Source organism: Protopterus annectens, chromosome 3.part1 (assembly GCF_019279795.1).
Source record: "Protopterus annectens isolate FY-2018-M chromosome 3.part1, PAN1.0, whole genome shotgun sequence".
Classification (NCBI taxonomy): domain Eukaryota; kingdom Metazoa; phylum Chordata; order Ceratodontiformes; family Protopteridae; genus Protopterus; species Protopterus annectens.
The window spans coordinates 1,492,887,337-1,492,906,785 of record NC_056732.1 but is presented as its reverse complement, the minus strand read 5'-3'; the positions used below and the strand labels follow the sequence as shown (position 1 = coordinate 1,492,906,785).

Sequence of the window (19,449 nt, the reverse complement as noted above, 5' to 3'; positions counted from 1 at the left end):
CATTGATCCAGCAGATATGCAGACACACATGCACGCGCACACACACACACACACACACACACACACACACACACACACACACACACACACACACACACACACACACACACACCAGTGGCCAACTTAGAGGTTCACCAATTCACATACCCTCATGTCTCTGGGATGTGGGAGGAAACTAGGGCACTTGGCACAGAGCCACACAGATGACATAAAATTTCACATATAAAGTACCTCAGATGGGAGTTGAATTTGAGAACAAATTGTCTACTACAGTGCTATGTTGCCCATATGTGTAGTTGTGTCTAAGGCCAGTAGGTAAAAATAGTAGAAGAAATAAGTATTAAATTTTAGTCAGCTCAGGTCTGTAATTATTAAAGAGTTCTATAAGGTCATATAAGACCATATTGGGTCTATATTGAACTATCTAAATTCAGTTATTCTGTGGTTCAAATAAAACATGAAAAAAGAAGAAAAAACAGTGAATTTGTATGTGGGGGAGGGGCAAACCTCCCACACCGCCTGCAAACTGCAAGATCACATCACAGTGGGGAAAACATCAATCTCACATAATCTATTGTGTGTGATCACAAAGACCACCCACATCTCAGCATACCTATAGCTGTGGAGGTCAATCTAACCCAAGATTCACTTACATTGCTATCACAAACTAAATACACTTGATTAAAATACATTATTCTATGAAAAGAAAACATCAACAATTAACATCTAAAATTAGACCAAATGAATTTAACCCAACATATTTATATACACAAGCACAATGACCATTTTGTAAAAATGCCATGGCATACCCGATAAACACGGCATTAAAAAATCAACATTCAGTGTTGATTAATAATGGCTTGCTATTATTCTTTCCAAAACAAAATGAATGCTCTTTGGAACACTGCAGAGTGTGACAGAACCACAAGAACTGGGAAATTGTGAGCTATTTCATTTTCCCAATGACAAACTTACAGCTAAGAAACTACCGATCCTTACATTCCAATATCTTATTGCCTGTCCATCTAAACAAACTGAAATACCTCGGCTACCATGTAATTAAATAAAAATTTGCTAAAATATACATTATTTCCTTGACACCTCAGTACAAGTTTTTCAGAGAGGAAATTTTCAAAAACACAAATAGAAAGCAATAATATACATCTCACAAACAATGATAAAATTAAAATTGACAAAAATACACCCATAATAAAACATTCAATTAAAAAAAAACTTGCTGTTACTTTTCTGGTTAAATGTATTAGGTACCAGAATATTATATTTAAGAATAAGTAAGTTTTTCTAATATTGCAACAAATATTTATCCCCTTACCACATCTGCCATTAACCTGGACTTTTTCCAAAATAGATGCCTGCAGACCATTAATGAAACTGTTACGATATTTTTGAAAAAGATGCAAAAGGAAAAACTGTTTAAAATGTTTTTATCTTATTCTTTCATTCCAATACAAAAATCTCTTTGTTTCCCCAGTATAAAGCAATCCACAGGGACAGGAAAGTTTATTTATTCTTAGACATAATAACTGTGGTAAGGTAGCAGAGCAGGAAGGTGAGGACAGGTGTTAGGTCAGCAGATACTTCAGTATAAAGCAATCCACAGGGACAGGAAAGTTTATTTATTCTTAGACATAATAACTGTGGTAAGGTAGCAGAGCAGGAAGGTGAGGACAGGTGTTAGGTCAGCAGATACTTCAGACCCTGAAACTGCTTTATTTGTTCGTTCCACTGAGAATGTTGGTGCCTTTAACTATTTTATTTATATATATATATATATATATATATATATATATATATATATATATATATATATATATATATATATATATATATACTTCTTGGTTCCTCATGTTTAGCTAGATGCAACAATATTTAAATTCTGCTGTAGATACTCACACTACCTCTGCAAAGTCAAGCTAAATATGTGTGAAGACCATGATTGTATTACAGAATGTTGGCTTCAGTTCACAGCTGGAATATTGTTTTATTCTTTTGATTTCATCATCACAGTGAAACTAACAAAACTTTCTGTTTTTTAAACCATATTTGTAAATCTGTTACTATCACCTTGCACTAAGCAGCAATGTGGCACATTTAAAATGGCAGGCTGACTTTATCTCTGCATGAATGCACTCCTATCTGTAAATCACCGTTTCATGATCAATGCCCTCTGCTTTCTAGGAAACATGTACTTAGGAATGCAGGCAACTCATTACAGTTAAGTACCAGGGGTGCAGTTGTACCTATGTGGCTAAATTCCGGTATCACACAGTTAACAAAACTGTACTGCATTTATTTGTTTAATTGAATATTGATTGAATATTGGTGGTATCTCTCGCTCTCTCTCTCTCTCTCTCTCTCTCTGCAGTTTGTTTCTCAGGGTAGTTCAGCACTTGAGCTATAAGCCACATGGTTTCATAGTGGGGGTTATTTTACATTCTGTGAAGTTTTGTGTTTATCTAATTGCCTGGAAGTCTATCTTTTGTTTTATACTACTAGTAATAGTTACATTTCTGTGTATTTGTGCTCAGTAGCAGAGCTGTTTAGCTGGCTGTGTCTGATTCTACCACCATCTGGATATACAAAGCTGATATAAGTATACTTTTCTGCACTTGTTTCAGTGATAGTTAACAAAACTGTACTGTATTTATTCATTTGTTTCATTGAATATTGATTGAATATTGGTGGTCTCTCTCTCTCTCTCTGCAGTTTGTTTTTTCCTCCACCCTCCTGCCCAAGTGTTGCTGTATTCTAAAACGGGTCTATATTAGATCAGCGAATGCTTAAACAAGTGAACACTGATTGATCAACCTTATTTTAGCGAAAGTTAAAAATATCGAAGCAACAGAAACTCAAATGTTTTCCTAGGGAAAGAATTTGGTTGTCCGTTTCTGTTGCTTCGGTATTTTCAATGCTGTGGTGGAAAGTTACGGGTCGGATTCAGGTACGTGTGCGATTGTGTGGATGTGAGTGTTAGGGTGGGTTAGGTGAGTTAGGGTTATGGCTCGGGTTAGGTATGTGTGCGATTGTGTGGACATGAGGGTTAGGGCGGATTTAGGTGAGTTAGGGTTAGGTAGCGGGTGAGGTGAGTGTGCGATAGTGTCGGACCTTAGGGTTAGGGTTTGGGTTAAGGTAAGTGGATAGTTAGCGGTGTGTGCATAGTTTAGTGTAGGGTTAGGTGTCAGATTTTAAGTGTATGTGTGTGGATTTCTGTTTGTTTGGTGTGCTTCTGCTGTGTGTATATGCTTTGGATCAGCAATTTTTTTCCCTAGGAAAAAAATTGCTGATCTGACAGTTCGAGATTGTAAGCTTTTGCTTACATAAGGTCGATCAATCAGCGTTCACTTTTTTAAGCGTTCGCTGATCTAATATAGACCCTTCTAAAACTTGGTGGCTTTGGAATTGCCTGCCCCTGCTGTAAATTTGTCTTTGGACTCTCCTCCCAGCCCCATCTAATTTGCTCATTCAACTAAGTACAGTGAGATTATTTGGGAAGGACTACCCACTTGCTTCATTTAATTTTGGACACTCTTATCAGTCCCATCTCATCAGCTCTGTCTACTGTGTACAGAGAGCATTTTGGAAGGCCAACCCCCTTAGTTTCTTAATCTTAAAGTATCTTCTGTTTCTTTCCCCTCCATTTAACAAAAAAAATTACACTTCATTCAGCTGCTCTTACTGTAACTGTGTTCTGCCTACTTTATTCCTTTACTTTGCTTTGCTGTGTGCTCTTAAGTGCTCAAGTGCTCTTATTCTGCTGCATTTATTGCTGCTTGTTAGTAGCCTGATTAAATTTATCTGCTATTCTAAGCATCTTAGTTTTGCTTTTAGCACTTGTGCTTCAGGCCAGTTATTTTACATTTAAGAAGGTTTGTGTGGTCTACACTCAAACCCTTATCAAAACCCTCTCTCCATAAGTCCATCCAAGTTTCAGAACACTATGTCTGGACAATTCCCCATCAGCCTGGTTGACATGGGCATACTGAGACGGTGTAGCAACTGCCTCATGTTCACTGACAGACCTCTTCTCCTAGCACATAATTCTACTTGTGAGAAGTAACCTGGAATCCATGCTCTCTCATGCCACCGTCAGTATTCCTGACAAAGAGGAGATTGCCAGCACAAGCACCATAAGTTCATAGGTTCATATATTAGTACTAAGCTAACTGCCCTTGTGAGCCATTTTAAGCCTAGCCAATTATCCCTTGTGAGACTCAAGCCCTGCACCTTGTGCTTGCAAGTCAAACACCTTAACCATTAGGCCACCCTCCCAACCCACCACACCACACACATCACATAGTCAAGGACAGAACACACCCACCTATGCAGAGGTCCTCAACAAAAATTTACCTAAACAGCAGAGACCTCCAAAACACAGTCACAAACATTCCACACACAACACCAAACACATCATACACAGCAGACAACACACCAGTGTCTCACAAACACAGCCCATAAGGCATAACAATAAACCAACGCAGCCCATAAGGCATAACAATCAGCCAAACATACTAGTCATTGGTTACTCAGTTATGAGAGACACCGATGGTCCCCTCACCAGACTTGACAAGGAGAAAGTCACCTTCAATTTTCTGTCAGGTGCCAGAATCCGTCACATCACACATGCACTTAAGTCTCCACAACAGGTACAAGTATGACATTGTCATTGTCCATGCTGGTATGAATGACTTGAGACATACCTTTCTGGACTATATGAAGAGAGACATGATTGAGCTCTCAGACTATGTGTCTCAGGCAGGTATTACCCTAGCCCTAAGCAGCAGCCTACCTTCACCAAGAATGATACCCATAATACCGACAAAAAATAATTGACTTCAACAATTGGCTTAGTTTCTGGTGTCTTTCCAAGGGGATCCAGTATCTGTCTGCCTGGGACAACATGGTTGATAGGCCTAGATTCTTTGCCAGAGATGGTCTCCACCTGTCAGCCCTGAGATTCCGGATCCTGGCCAAGGCGCTTGCCTCCCTGATTGTGCCTTTTTTAGGCTGTGTCCCAAAGACAAATTTTACAACATAAAAGATCTGTCAAAAAGCAAACTGAAGGTCATGCTGCTCAACACTAGGAGCCTTAACATGAAAATGTACTCACTGTAGGCTCTCCTTGCACTGGAAGATGCCGATGTTTGTGCAGACACAGAAACTTGATTGAGGGCTGCTGAGAGAACCCCTGCCTTACCAGGCTATACCTCATTCCACACATTCCAACCCCAAAATGAGGTCGGGAAAACTAAAGGTGGTGGAGTCTCTATCTTCATTAAGGACAGGCACACCTCCCGACTGGTTTGCTAGCATGACACACTAGAATTACTCCAGGTGCAAGTGACAGGTGGCAAGACACCCATCCTAGTTATAGTCAGCAATAGGCCCCCTCCATGACTCAGGACACCTACTCCTCCTACTTGAACCTACTTGACTCCATCAAGGTACCCCCAACACCCTGATTCTTAGTGACTTCAACTACCCCACCATAGACTGGGTGAACTATTTCTGCACTAATGCACTCACCCAACTATTCTGTGACTTTATCAGTTCTAACACACTTGACCAGCTCATCTCATCCCTCACAAAGGGAGATGACATTCTGGACTTGGTTCTCACCAACATGGGCAACTGCTGCATCCCTCTCATAGTATGTCCTTCCCTGGTGACATCAGATCATCGGTCTGTCCCATTCAAAGTTTCCCTCCCAACCCCGCCCCTAGCCATAACCAGGCTAAAAACTACTCAAAAGCTGACTACAACCTCTTAAGGGAGGGTATCAGTAGCTTCACACCACCTTCCCCTCAGAGGATGCAGAAAACTAATCTGAACAGTACACTAATGCACTATACAAGTACCTGTACAACTGCTTGGACATAGCCATACCTAACAGAACTAAAAACCTGCTCCTCAAGGAAACAAAAACCTGTGTATTGTACATCCACTATCAACAGGCTTTACAACAAAAGGAAGAAACTGTTGTCCAAGGGTAAAAAGAAACAAATTCCAAACTGGAAAACCTCCCTCCTCAAACTCAACAAGCAAATTAGATCATTAGTGAAAACCTCCAAAGCCAATTATGAATTGAAACTAGCCTCTGAAACAAAGGGAAACCACAAAATCTTCTTCAGTTATGTCAGGATCCTACATCCATAGCAAAGCCCAAGTTTGTTCTGAATTAGTACTTAATGGTACCACTTACACTGATCCTGCTGACTTAGCCAACCTGCTAGCAGATAGGTTCAGCGCAAACTTCACCCCTGCATCCCCCATAAAGGCCCATTTGACATCCTCAATACTTGTCCCACACCACATATCTCTGTAGATCAAGTGTTAAAGGCCCTATCCAAGGCAAAGAACACAGCTACTATGGGACCTGATAATATCCCAGGCTGTATTCTGCACTATTTATTTAAATAAATGTAATCTGAGGGTCAAGCTGCTCAATGCTAGAAGTCGAAATCTCAAGATGCACTCACTCAAAGCACTCCTAAAAATGGAGAACATCAAAATTTGTGCTGTAACGGAGACCTGGTTTAAAGAATCAGAAAGCACCCCATGCACTACCAGGCTATAACTCATTCCACACCTTTCAGCCCCGAAACATGGATCGAAGCTCCAAAGGTGGTGGTGTCTCCATAGTCATAAAGGATATGCACATCTCCTGACTAGTAGCCCTGCATAATACATCTGAGATACTTCAGGTACAACTAACATTGGGTAAGACAGCAATCCAGGTCATTAGCCTGTTACAGGTCCCCAACTATGTCCCTTGGCTCTCACTCCACATTCCTAAGCACACTGGAATCTATCAAGGTCCAACCCAACACTCTCATACTAGGAGATTTCGACTACCCCTCCATCAACTGGGAAAACTACTCAAGCACCAATACACTGGCCCAATGCTTCCTGGAATTAATCAATTCCAATGCCCTGGACCAGCTCATTCTGACCCCGACTACAGGAAGCAACATCCTTGACATGGTTATTACTAACATGGGCGACCGTTGCTCTACACCAATAGTCAATCCCTCCCTGGTCAGATCTGACCATAAATGAATCACCATGGAAATCCACATGTCATCCACACCCCTTGCAAAGGCAACCACCTTGAAAAACTTCTCCAAAGCTTACTTTGGAGTCCAAAAACAGAGGTGGCTAACTTCACGGTACCCATGCCAATGGAAAGTAGCTGCATGACTGCCAAATCATACACCGATGCACTGTACGAACATGTACATAAATGCATGGAACTAGCCATACTCACCAGAACCAAGACGCTCTCCTCCAAAAAAGGAAGCCAATCTGGTGGTCCCCAGCCATTAATAAATTCTACACAGAAGGAAGAAACTGTTGCAGAAATAGGTGAAGTCCCAAGACTGGAAAAACTCCCTTATTAGCCTCAACAAAAAGTTGAGATCCCCTCATCAAATCCTCTAAAGCCAGCTATGAAAGCAGAATCATGACAGACACTAAAAACAATTACAAAGCCTTTTATAGTTATATTAAGAACCTCCATGGCAATACCCAGATTTGCTCTGAGTTACTGCATAATGGTACCTCTTATACGGAGCCAACAAATATTGCCAACATACTGGCCTACAGATTCAGTGCCAACTTTAACCCCCCAAAGGAGCACTCACGATACCAGAATAATGCCAGGCACCCAGAATTACTGCAGCACAGGTTAATGCTGCATTGTCCAAGGCCAAGAATATAGCTTCCATGGGACCCAATAATATCCGTGGCTGTGTTCTACATGAACTACAAAGTGAACTTGCACCACTTCTGTGTGCCCTGTTCAGTCACAGCCTCACCTCAGTCTTTGTCCCTACCAAATGGCATACTGTTACAGTCATCCCTCTCCATAAAGGGGGAGCGACTACAGACCCTGGGGATTATTGCCCCATTAGCCTGATGAGTCTGATATGTAAAGATATGGAGCGCATCATCATGGACCTGATTAACAAAGACATAGGAAATCTCCAAACTCTGGACCCCACACAGTTTGGCTTTGTGAACGGGAGATCATGCCTGCTCAACCTGGTTGACTTCTTTTAGTCAGTCACCAGGGCTGTGGATGAAGGTAAGGCAGCCTACTTCGATCAGGCCAAGGCCTTTGATACCATTCCTCACTCGGGAATTATTGATAAACTCACCAAACTAGGTATCAACCCCTATATCACTAGGTAGGTTGCAAACTGGCTCACAGATAGAACACACAGTGTGAAAGTAGCGAACTCCAAGTCAGACTGCTGACCAGTCACGTGCGGAGTTCCACAGGGATCGGTCCTGGGCCTTCTCCTGTTCGGCATCTACTTCTCAGACATCCAGGCCAACACAAAGGGACTCTGGCTGACCAAGTTCGCAAAGGACTGCAAGATGGGAGCCATTATTAACTGCCCAAGTGATGCAGACATCCTACAGAAAGGCCTGACTGAGACGAATGACTGGTGTCAAAACCACATTGCCACTGTGGTCAGAAAGTCCTTCTATGTGGCACATCTCATTACCAAGGGCTTTGCATCCAGGAAGAAATAGGTCATCATTTCTCTCTACTCTTCCCTCATTAGACCAATCATCAAGTATAATGCCCCATATGGCATGTACCTCACTACACACCTGTAACAGCTGGAGAGACCACAGCAGTACCTCACGAAGAGGATTCTAGGCATTAAACATATGTCCTACAAGGACAGACTCAAAAGACTCCAGCTATTCTCTGTCTCATATTGCCTACTTAGAGGCAATCTCTGCTTGACTTACAAAGCCATGTCTGACCCAGCTCTGTTAGAAATGCTACATCTAAAGAAATCCCAATCCCTCCTCACCACATGCTCCAGAGACCTCAACCTCATTAGCACAATCAACAGAATATGCTGGAGAGACAGGTTCCTCACCCAGAGACTGCCCATGCTCTGGAATAGACTTCCCATAAATGTCAAGTAGAGCACCTCTCTGTCCCTGTTCAAGAGAAATCTTGATGAGTGGATGGGCAATAGAAAGTTCATCCTGGGCATCACTCCAGTAGCTCTACTTGATAGATGCACTAGGAACTAATGTCAGGTGGCATGATGTCAGGGCACCTCTATGGGCTAGGCTTGTAAATGCTCCAGGGCCATTAGCCTAGTACACACCTATGAACCTATGAATCTCCAGCAAGAACTTGCATCTCCACTGAGCACCTTATTCAACCACAGCCTAAGTACAGACTTCATTCCAGCAGAGTGGAGAACTGCCATTGTCATTCCCTTGCACAAAGGTGGTGCCACTACTGACCCTGGAAACTATTGCCCCATTAGCTTGACAAGTCTGATTTGTAAAGCCATGGAGATTATTATTACGAATCTCATAAACAAGGACATAGACAATCTCCAAGCACTTTACCCCACCCAGTTCGGACTTGTCAAGGGTAGATTTTGCCTGTTGAACCTGGTTGACCTCTTTAAGACTTTCACCAAGGCCCTGGATGAGGAAAAGTCAGTACATACAGCTTACCTTGACTTGGCCAAGGCCTTTGACATAATCCTCCACTTGGACATCATTGAAAAGCTAAATCCAAAGAAAATATAAATCCACAGACCACCAGGCTAAATCGAACCGTTTATTGAAACAACGTTGAATGTTAGCACTTTCAGGTAAAAAACCCTTCTTCAGACATACAACATTCAGATAAAATAATGATATTTAAAAGAAAAATCATCCAATCACAAAATAAAATCAATAAAACAATTAATGCAGATTAATATAGGGTCTACGCCTACTAAGTATTGGCTTTAAAGGCACCACACCATTAAGACCTGGATATCTATTTGCTCCCAATTCAATAATCCATCTAGTTTCATTGTATTCGGTGCTATTCACAATGTCTCCCTTCCTAATATCAGCATGAATATGCTGTAGTACTTGAAAGACAAAACTATGTCCCTTATGAATTTCTATATGCACAGCCAGTGCATTATGCTTATCTCATAGACTTATTGCTGATAAATGTCTTAAAATTCTATCCTTTAACCTGTAGTTTGTCTTGCCTACATAAAATGAGGCACAGCAAGTGCAGGTAGCTAGATAGATTATATTCTGGGAAAGGCACATAGCCAAAACTCTAGGTACATATTCCTTATAAGTGACAGGGTGTACAAAACAAAAATCCTTATATATAAACTTACAAGCCTTACAATGCTGACATGGAAAGGTGCCCGTCCTATCATTATCTTTATTAGTACGAACCTTACGATCACAAAGGATCTGCTTAAGGATTTTGTTTTTCTTAAAAATAAAATTGGGGTGCTCACCTACTAAATATTGCAATGTGTCATCAGTTCTCAATATCTTCCAGTTGTCTCTAATGATATCTTGCACCCATTTAATGTCACTACTTTAAGTAATGTGTAAGGGAGCCTGACTCTTGTTACCAAAAGATAGTCTATTCCTCTGACGCTGGTGTGAAGGTACCTTATTATATTTATTCAACAACCCCTTTTGTGGCAACCAAGGTGCTGCCACAGTTTCTGTTAATCTGGCTGTGTCCACCATTATTTCATTGATGGTATCACCCCTATAGCGCCTATCCATAAGTATATCAGCAAAGTCATCTAGCTCATGTGTAAAAATCTCATCATCCGTACAAAGTTTAGATAGACGCTGTGTTTGCCCTTTCACTATGTTATCAAATACAAAGCTTTGGTGCATACTATCTTTGGACAGGAACCCATTTTTCCAACATGCTTTCCTGTAAACCATGGAGTGTATAACCCCATCAAAAGATTGTTCTAGTTTAACATCAAGATAGTCTATCTCCCTAAAGGAGTAGTTCATGGTAAATGACAAAAAATTAGTAGATTTATCCAAATAGTCTACAAAACGTTTTAAATTTTCTATAGTACCTGTCCACAAGAAAAACACGTCATCAACAAAACATGTATAAAAAGCCAAATGTTGTTTCCATGCATGATCCACTGTAAAAATAGTATCCTTTTCCCATTGGGCTAGGACCAAATTGGCATAAGAGTTGGCACAGGGAGAGCCCATGGCAACTCCCCATCTCTGCCAATAATAATGCCTATTAAAAAGAAAAACATTATGACATAAAAAAAGTTCTAGCTATTTCAGAACTTGTACATTTTGTGGTGTTATAGAATTATAATTACTTAATATTTTCTTTATAGCTTGAAGACCATAGTCATTAGGTATCATAGTGAATAAATCACGGACATCAAGAGTTACTAGTAAAAAGGGTTTACAGGATGATTGAGCATTCAAAAACTCATAGTTTAGTAAAAAAAATGCGCTGTATACTTCAATATTCTAGATTCATTAGTTACCACAGGTTTAAGTTGGTATTCTACCCATATAGAACAATTTTCAGTTGCCCACCCTCTTCCAGAAACAATTGGCCTAAGTGGTGGGTCCTTTGAATTTTTGTGTATTTTGGGCAGGGCTTTAAAGATAGGGATAACAGGATACTCTTTCGTAATGATACTCAATAACTTAAAATCAACTAAAGTATTCTTGACAAATGTAATAATACCATCAACCTCCTGCATAACGATATTAGCATAGGTAGTAACACTTTGTAACATAAGTTCAATCTTGTGGTTATACCAAGTAGTGTCCATCAAAACCATAGCCCCCCCCCCCCCTTATCTGCTGGTCATATGGTTAAATCAGGATTATTACATAGAGCTATGAAAGCTTCCCTCTCATCATGAGAGATATTATAAAAACATTTGTTGGAATTATATTCCTTCTGTGCACGTAGTTGTTCTTTGCAAGTTCTTAAGAACACCTCAATAGTGGGATTAATATTCAGAATAAATAAACTTGGTTTTCTAACACCAACAGTTCGATTGCCATTATCAGTCTCACCAAACATTTTCCTTAACTGTAAATTTCTGCCAAATTGCTCAAGTTCGATGACCAAATCTGTGAACACGTTTGTTCGCTGGCACAAAATTTAAGCCCTTATTAAGCACTCGAATTTGTAGATCAGACAACTCATGATCAGATAAATTAAAAACCAGTGCAGTACCTGTAGTCTAACCAAAGTTTTTCTCCGTTTCCGTTCCCGACTGCTCAAGTGCTTTAACGTTTCCCCTTAAGGCCTGCCTTCTTTCTTTCTTCTTTTTCATGGGGACAGTTAAAGGGTGCAAAAATAGCTGCAAATACAGCATTTTAGGCCTAGTCCCTGAATGGACACCTATATCAGTGTCCTGTGTGCCCACAACAGATACTAAATGGTTATTACCTGACAAATTCATAGAGTTACCAGCAATCTCCACAGGTGGAGGAGCAGCTTCAGCTGACATGCCATGGATATCATCAGACCTCTCCCATGATGTAGGTATAGCCGATGTTGGAAAATTCATCGCAGCAGTTGGCCGCTGTTCTACACCCCTGTTTTCTCTTCCTGGAGTATTGGAAGGCTGATGCAAATCTTTCATGAAGGCAGTATTCAGCAGCGGATTGCCACCAATTGAAATTAAACTCTTCATCCTTTCATGAAAGGACTTAGTAACAGGCATGGTGGGTTGAAAAGCCTGTTCAATAGATTCGATAACTTTGCCTGTGTATTGCCACCAAAAAACAAGGAGAAAAACAGAAGTAAGGTGGACAAAAAACAAAAGTCTGTGGCTCAAAGCAACACAAATCCAAAGAAAAGATAAATCCACAGACCACCAGGCTAAATCAAACTGTTTATTGAAACAACGTTGAATGTTAGCACTTTCGGGTAAAAAAAACCCTTCTTCAGACATACAACATTCAGATAAAATAATGATATTTAAAAGACAAATCATCAAATCACAAAATAAAATCAATTAATCCAACAAAAAAAAAATTAAATCAATAAAACAATGAATGCAGATTAATATAGGGTCTACACCTATTAAGTATAGCTGTATTCGCAGCTATTTTTGCACCCTTTACCTGTCCCCATGAAAAAGAAGAAAGAAAGAAAGCAGGAGCCTCAAGAGGAAACATCGTTAAAGCACTCAAGCAGTCAGGAACGGAAACGGAGAAAAACTTCGGTTTGACTACAGGTACTGAACTGGTTTTTAATTTATCTGGTCATGAGTTGTCTGATTTACAAATTTGAGTGCTAAATAAGGGATTAAACTTTGTGCCAGCGAACAAACGTGTTCACAGATTTGGTCATCGAACTTGAGCAATTTGGCAGAAATTTACAGTTAAGGGAAATGTTTGGTGTGACTGATAATGGCAATCGAACTGTTGGTGTTAGAAAACCAAGTTTATTTATTCTGAATATTAATCCCACTACTGAGGTGTTCTTAAGAACTTGTGAGGAACAGCTACGTGCACAGAAGGAATATAATTCCAACAAATGTTTTTATAATATCTCTCATGATGAGAGGGAAGCTTTGATAGCTCTATGTAATAATCCTGATTTAACCATACGACCAGCAGATGGAGGGGGGGGGGGGGCTATGGTTTCGATGGACACTACTTGGTATAACTACAAGATTGCACTTATATTACAAAGTGTTACTACCTATGCTAACATCGTTATGCAGGAGGTTGATGGTATTATTACATTTAGCAAGAATACTTTAGTTGATTTTAAGTTATTGGGTATCATTATGGAAGAAGTGTTTAACTTTGTCTTTATTGAGTACCCTGTTATCCCTATCTTTAAAGCCCTGCCCAAAATACACAAAAATTCAAAGGACCCACCACTTAGGCCAATTGTTTCTGGAAAAGGGTGGGCAACTGAAAATTGTTCTATATGGGTAGAATACCAACTTAAACCTGTGGTAAGTAATGAATCTAGAATATTGAAGAATACAGCGCATTATTTGACTAAACTGAGTTTTTGAATGCTCAATCATCCTGTAAACCCTTTTTACTAGTAACTCTTGATGTTCGTGATTTATTCACTATGATACCTAATGACTATGGTCTTCAAGCTATAAAGAAAATATTAAGTAATTGTGATTCTATAACACCACAAAATGTACAAGTTCTGAAATTGCTAGAACTTGTTTTATGTCATAATTTTTTTCTTTTTAATGGGCATTATTATTGGCAGAGATGGGGAGTTGCCATGGGCACTCTCTGTGCCAACTCATGCCAATTTGGTCCTAGCCCAAATGGAAAAGGATACTATTTTTACAGTAGATCATGCATGGAAACAACATTTGGCTTTTTATACATGTTTTGTTGATGACGTATTTTTCTTGTGGACAGGTACAATAGAAAATTTAAAACTTTTTTAGATTATTTGGATAAATCTACTAATTTTTTGTCATTTACCATGAACTACTCTACTCCTTTAGGGAGATAGACTATCTTGATGTTAAACTAGAACAATCTTTTGATGGGGTTATACACTCCAGGGTTTACAGGAAAGCATGTTGGAAAAATGGGTTCCTGTCCAAAGATAGTATGCACCCAAGCTTTGTATTTGATAACATAGTGAAAGGGCAAACACAGCATCTATCTAAACTTTGTACGGACGATGAGATTTTTACACATGAGCTAGATGACTTTGCTGATATAAATATGGATAGGCGCTATAGGGGTGATACCATCAATGAAATAATAGTGGACACAGCCAGATTAACAGAAACTGTGGCAGCACCTTGGTTGTCACAAAAGGGGTTGTTGAATAAATATAATAAGGTACCTTCACACCAGCGACAGAGGAATAGACTATCTTTTAGTAACAAGTGTCGGGTTCCCTTACACATTACTTATAGTAGTGACATTAAATGGGTGCAAGATGTCATTAGAGACAACTGGAAGATATTGAGAACTGATGACACATTGCAATATTTAGTAGGTGAGCAACCCAATTTTTTTTTTAAGAAAAACAAAAACCTTATGCAGATCCTTTGTGATCATAAGGTTCGTACTAATAAAGATAATGATAGGACGGGCACCTTTCCACGTCAGCATTGTAAGGCTTGTAAATTTATAAATAAGGATTTTTGTTTTGTACACCCTGTCACTTATAAGGAATATGTACCTAGAGTTTTGGCTACGTGCCTTTTCCAGAATATAATCTATCTAGCTACCTGCACTTGCTGTGCCTCATTTTATGTAGGCAAGACAAACTGCAGGTTAAAGGATAGAATTTTAAGACATTTATCAGCAATAAGACTACGAGATAAGCATAATGCACTGGCTGTGCATATAGAAAGTCATAAGGGACATTGTTTTGTCTTTCAAGTACTACAGCATATTCATGCTGATATTAGGAAGGGAGACATTGTGAATAGCACCGAATACAATGAAACTAGATGGATTACTGAATTAGGAGCAAATAGATATCCAGGTCTTAATGGTGTGGTGCCTTTAAAGCCAATACTTAGTAGGCGTAGACCCTATATTAATCTGCATTAATTGTTTTATTGATTTTGTTTTGTGATAGGATCATTTGTCTTTTAAATATTATTTTATCTGAATGTTGTATGCCTGAAGAAGGTTTTTTTTACCCGAAAGCGCTAACATTCAACGTTGTTTCAATAAACAGTTCGATTTAGCCTGGTGGTCTGTGGATTTATCTTTTCTTTGGATTTGTGTTGCTTTAAGCCACAGACTTTTGTTTTTTGTCCAGCTTACTTCTGTTTTTTTTTTTTTATCATTGTAAAGCTAACTGAATTTGGTGTAAATCCTTATCTCATCAGATGGGTAGCCAACTGGCTCACCGATAGGGTCCACAAGGTCAAAATAGGTGCCTCCACCTCCAACAGCAGACCTATTACTAGTAGTGTTTTCCAGGGATCTGTCCTGACATCCCTACTGTTTGGCATCTACTTCTCAGAAGTCCAGGCAAAGACAAAAGGCCTGTGACTGACCAAGTTTGTGAATGACTGTAAGATGGGTGCTGTCATTGACTCTCCAAATGATATTAACATACTGCAAGAAGGTCTCACAGCTACAAATAACTGGTGCCAAAGTCATGGCTTTTAGTTAAATGCAAAAGAATGTATTATCATACCATTTGGCAAAAACACAACCCTACTGATTACCAAATCAATGGCAACCCCCTAAGCACACAACCTGTGGTGAGAAACCTGGGTACTCAGGTTGACAACAATCTCACATTTGACTGACATGTAGTGGTAATGGTCAGAAAAGCCTTTTACTTGGTTCATCTCATAAGTAAAGGGATTGCATCCAGAAAAAAGGAGATTATTATCTCTCCTTAGTCCTCCCTCAGCAGGCCAATAATTGAGTTTAATGCCCTGTTTGGTATGTACCTCTATAAGCACCTGCACCAACTGGAAAGGCCACAGAAATACCTCACAAAGAGAATCCATGGCCTTCAACACCTGTCCTAAGTGGACAGGCTCAAATCACTATCACTCTACTCGGTATCATACAGATTGCTTAGAGGTGATCTGTGTCTTGCCTATAAGGCAATATCAGACCTTGCCCTACTAGAGATGCTCCATATCCGTAAGTATAACTCCTCATGCATTACCCACTCAAAAGGCCTAAATCTAATATGCGACATCTAAAAACCTGATGGAGAGACAGGTTTGTCTCCCAGAGATTGCCCCGTCTCTGGAATGGACTTCCCATACATGTCAAACAAAGTACCTTGCTGACCCTCTTCAAGTGCAACCTTGATGAGTGGATGGGGAATCACAAATTTGTTCCAGGGGTTCCACCTGTGTCCCTCAATGACAGGGGCAACAGGTGCTGACTGAGGTTTCTTTTTGGGGGATAAACTCCTGGCTAGGCTTATAAGGGCCCTAGGGCCATTAGCCTAGTAACCTCCTATGATCATATAATGTAGTTTTCATAGGTTCATAGGTAGGCACTAGGCTTTCGGCCCAAGGGCCTATGTAAGCCTAGCAAACAAGGTTCCCTGGCTTACGCCACCCAAGAAAGTTATTTTCCTCTGCCACTGTCGAGCAGAGACACAGAAGTGATCCCTGGGGTGTATTTCCTATTTCCCATCCACTCATCAAGATTTTTCTTGAAGAGTGCTAATGAAGAACTTCGCTTGACATAGATGGGTAGCCTGTTCCAGAGTATTGGAAGTCTCTGGGACAGGAATCTATCCCTCCAGGATGTCCTGTTTATTGTGGTGACAAGGTTTAGGTCCCTAGAGCGTGTATCTCGGAGGGATTGGGATTTCATTAGGTGTAACATGTCCAACAGCTCTGGGTTTGACATAGTTTTATATGTTAGGCAGAGATCACCTTGGAGTAGGCAATATGCTACGGAGTAAAGCTGGAGTTTTTTGAGATTTTCAGTGTAGGGCATTTGTTTGAGGCCGGTAATCCACTTTGTGAGGTACTTCTATGGCCTTTCCAGCTGCTGTAAATGTCTTGTGAGGTACATTCCAAAAGGGGCGTTGTACTCTACAATGGGTCTAATGAATGTCGAGTAGAGGGGAACAATGACTTATTTTTTCCAGGATGAGAACCCTTTTATGATGAGGTGTGCCACATAGAAGGATTTCCTGACTACTGTGGCGATATGACTATCAAAGGAGAGACTACTGTCCATCTGGGTCCCAAGGTCTCATCACATATTCGGTGTTAAGCAGGTTGCTGCCTATGTGGTAGTTCATGGGTACAGAGTTTTTACCAAAGGGGATGACACTGCACTTTTTGGCATTGAGCTTGAGGCCATGGCTCTGACACCAGGCAAAACACGAGTCCAGCCTACCTGGGACACACAAATATCACTGATCTTCCATTCTCACTTACTGAATCAGTTCAGAATTGAGGTGATACAGTGGGAATCTGTTCAGGACACTACCAAGTCTCCTTTTACATAATCCTGCTCTTCCATTACTAACATACCTTTGTTTTATACCTGCTCTAGTCCCGCAGAATAAAAATTAATTTTCAGGGCAATAACAATAACCAGTGTTAGACTACTTACTTAGTTGGTTTACTGCAGAAGGAACTTTAGTTACTTAGATTAGCTTTTTCTCAGGATGACAATAGCACAGGTCTTATTTATTTACTAATTTGTTTGAAATTCACTAGTGTTTTTCTTGGTATTATCTTTGTGCAGCTCCTATTTATTTACTGATTTATTTTAGCACTACACAGTCTGGACCACTGTGTTCCTTTTTCAGCTGTAACTAGTTACAGTAGTGAAAAACATGAAAACACTTCAAATTGACACCAAAGTATATAAAATAATAAACATGCAATCAACTAGATGCAGAACTTTTCTTGACATGATCTAGATCCCAGGAAGAATAAAAAAATACTCCTGTGGTTGATTTTCTTTTAGGTTACAGCTAAGTAGCTGCTGTGGTTAGCTTTTTGAAAAGGCAGAATCTGAGACAATAGAATATTTCAAGTAACACATGCAACAAAAATCAACCTACACATGTTAAGTGTTAATCTTATCACATATTCTCTTACCGATTCTTAAAATGCTTGCCAAGTTTTGCTTTACATTTTTCTACTCTTAACTGATTTCTCCATGCCACGTAAATTAATTGGGAACTACCCTTTTTCATGCCTCATTTTGTGAACACTTAAAATGTTTTGCACATTTGATTGCTTTGCTTACATTGTGAAATCTTGGTACACAGATAATAGGAGAGCACAGGTGACTACTAGGCTATCGACCAGAGGTCATTTCAAGCCTAGCCATTTTGTAGTATGATAGAAATGTTAGTTAATACCCAAGATTGAACTTAGTAATGGCTGCCCATGTCCAGGAGGGTTGTAGATGGTATCCCCAGTAAGATTTTACAGTGCCCCATCCACTCACCCAGGTTCCTCTTGAACAGTGTCATACAGATGCTGTTTCACATGAATAGGTAGCTTATTCCAAAGATGCAGCAGTTGCTCGGAAATAAATCTGTTCCTCCAGTATGTCCTATTTAAGTCACAGGCCATATTAAGATCCCTGGAATGGGTAGCCTTTGTCCCATTTCATTTACGAATATGCAACAAATTCATTAGGTTTGGGTCTGTGATTGCTCTGTAAGCCAGGCATAAGTCTCCCCTAAGAAGTCTTTATGATACAGTGTATAGTGACAGAGACATTAGTAGGTCTGTGTAAGACATGCTGGAGTCTCTTGATCTTCCTTATTAGAAAACTCTGAGGTCTCTCCAATTGCTGCAGGTGCTTTGTACAGTACATGGCAAACTGGGCATTATACTCAATTATGGGCTGGATTAGTGCCGAGTATAGTGGGGTTATTTTGCTTTATCAATGGTGCTGTTATGAAGTTTCCCATGTTGCATGATCCAGAGTACAGGAAAAAGATGAGGATTTGTTATTTTTTTTCTCTCATTTTGTGTAACTATGAAGGCAGCATATAAAGAATTCATGAGAGTGGGGAACAAAACCTTTCATTGGAGTTGTGCAACAGTACAGCAGTATGGAGAGATTTTTACATTTATATGTTTTCATGTGATGTTTTTTGTAATGTTTACATATAAGAGTTACAATGCTTTGAATCTCAACTTTGGGAAATGTACT

At 39.9% G+C, this 19,449-nt stretch overlaps 1 protein-coding gene across 2 annotated transcripts in view; it reads right to left on the bottom strand.

The window, feature by feature from the left end:
* Window positions 1-19,449, bottom strand: part of PLCD1 (phospholipase C delta 1) — a 1,599,641-nt gene that overhangs the window by 165,493 nt on the left and 1,414,699 nt on the right. The window lies entirely within an intron of this gene.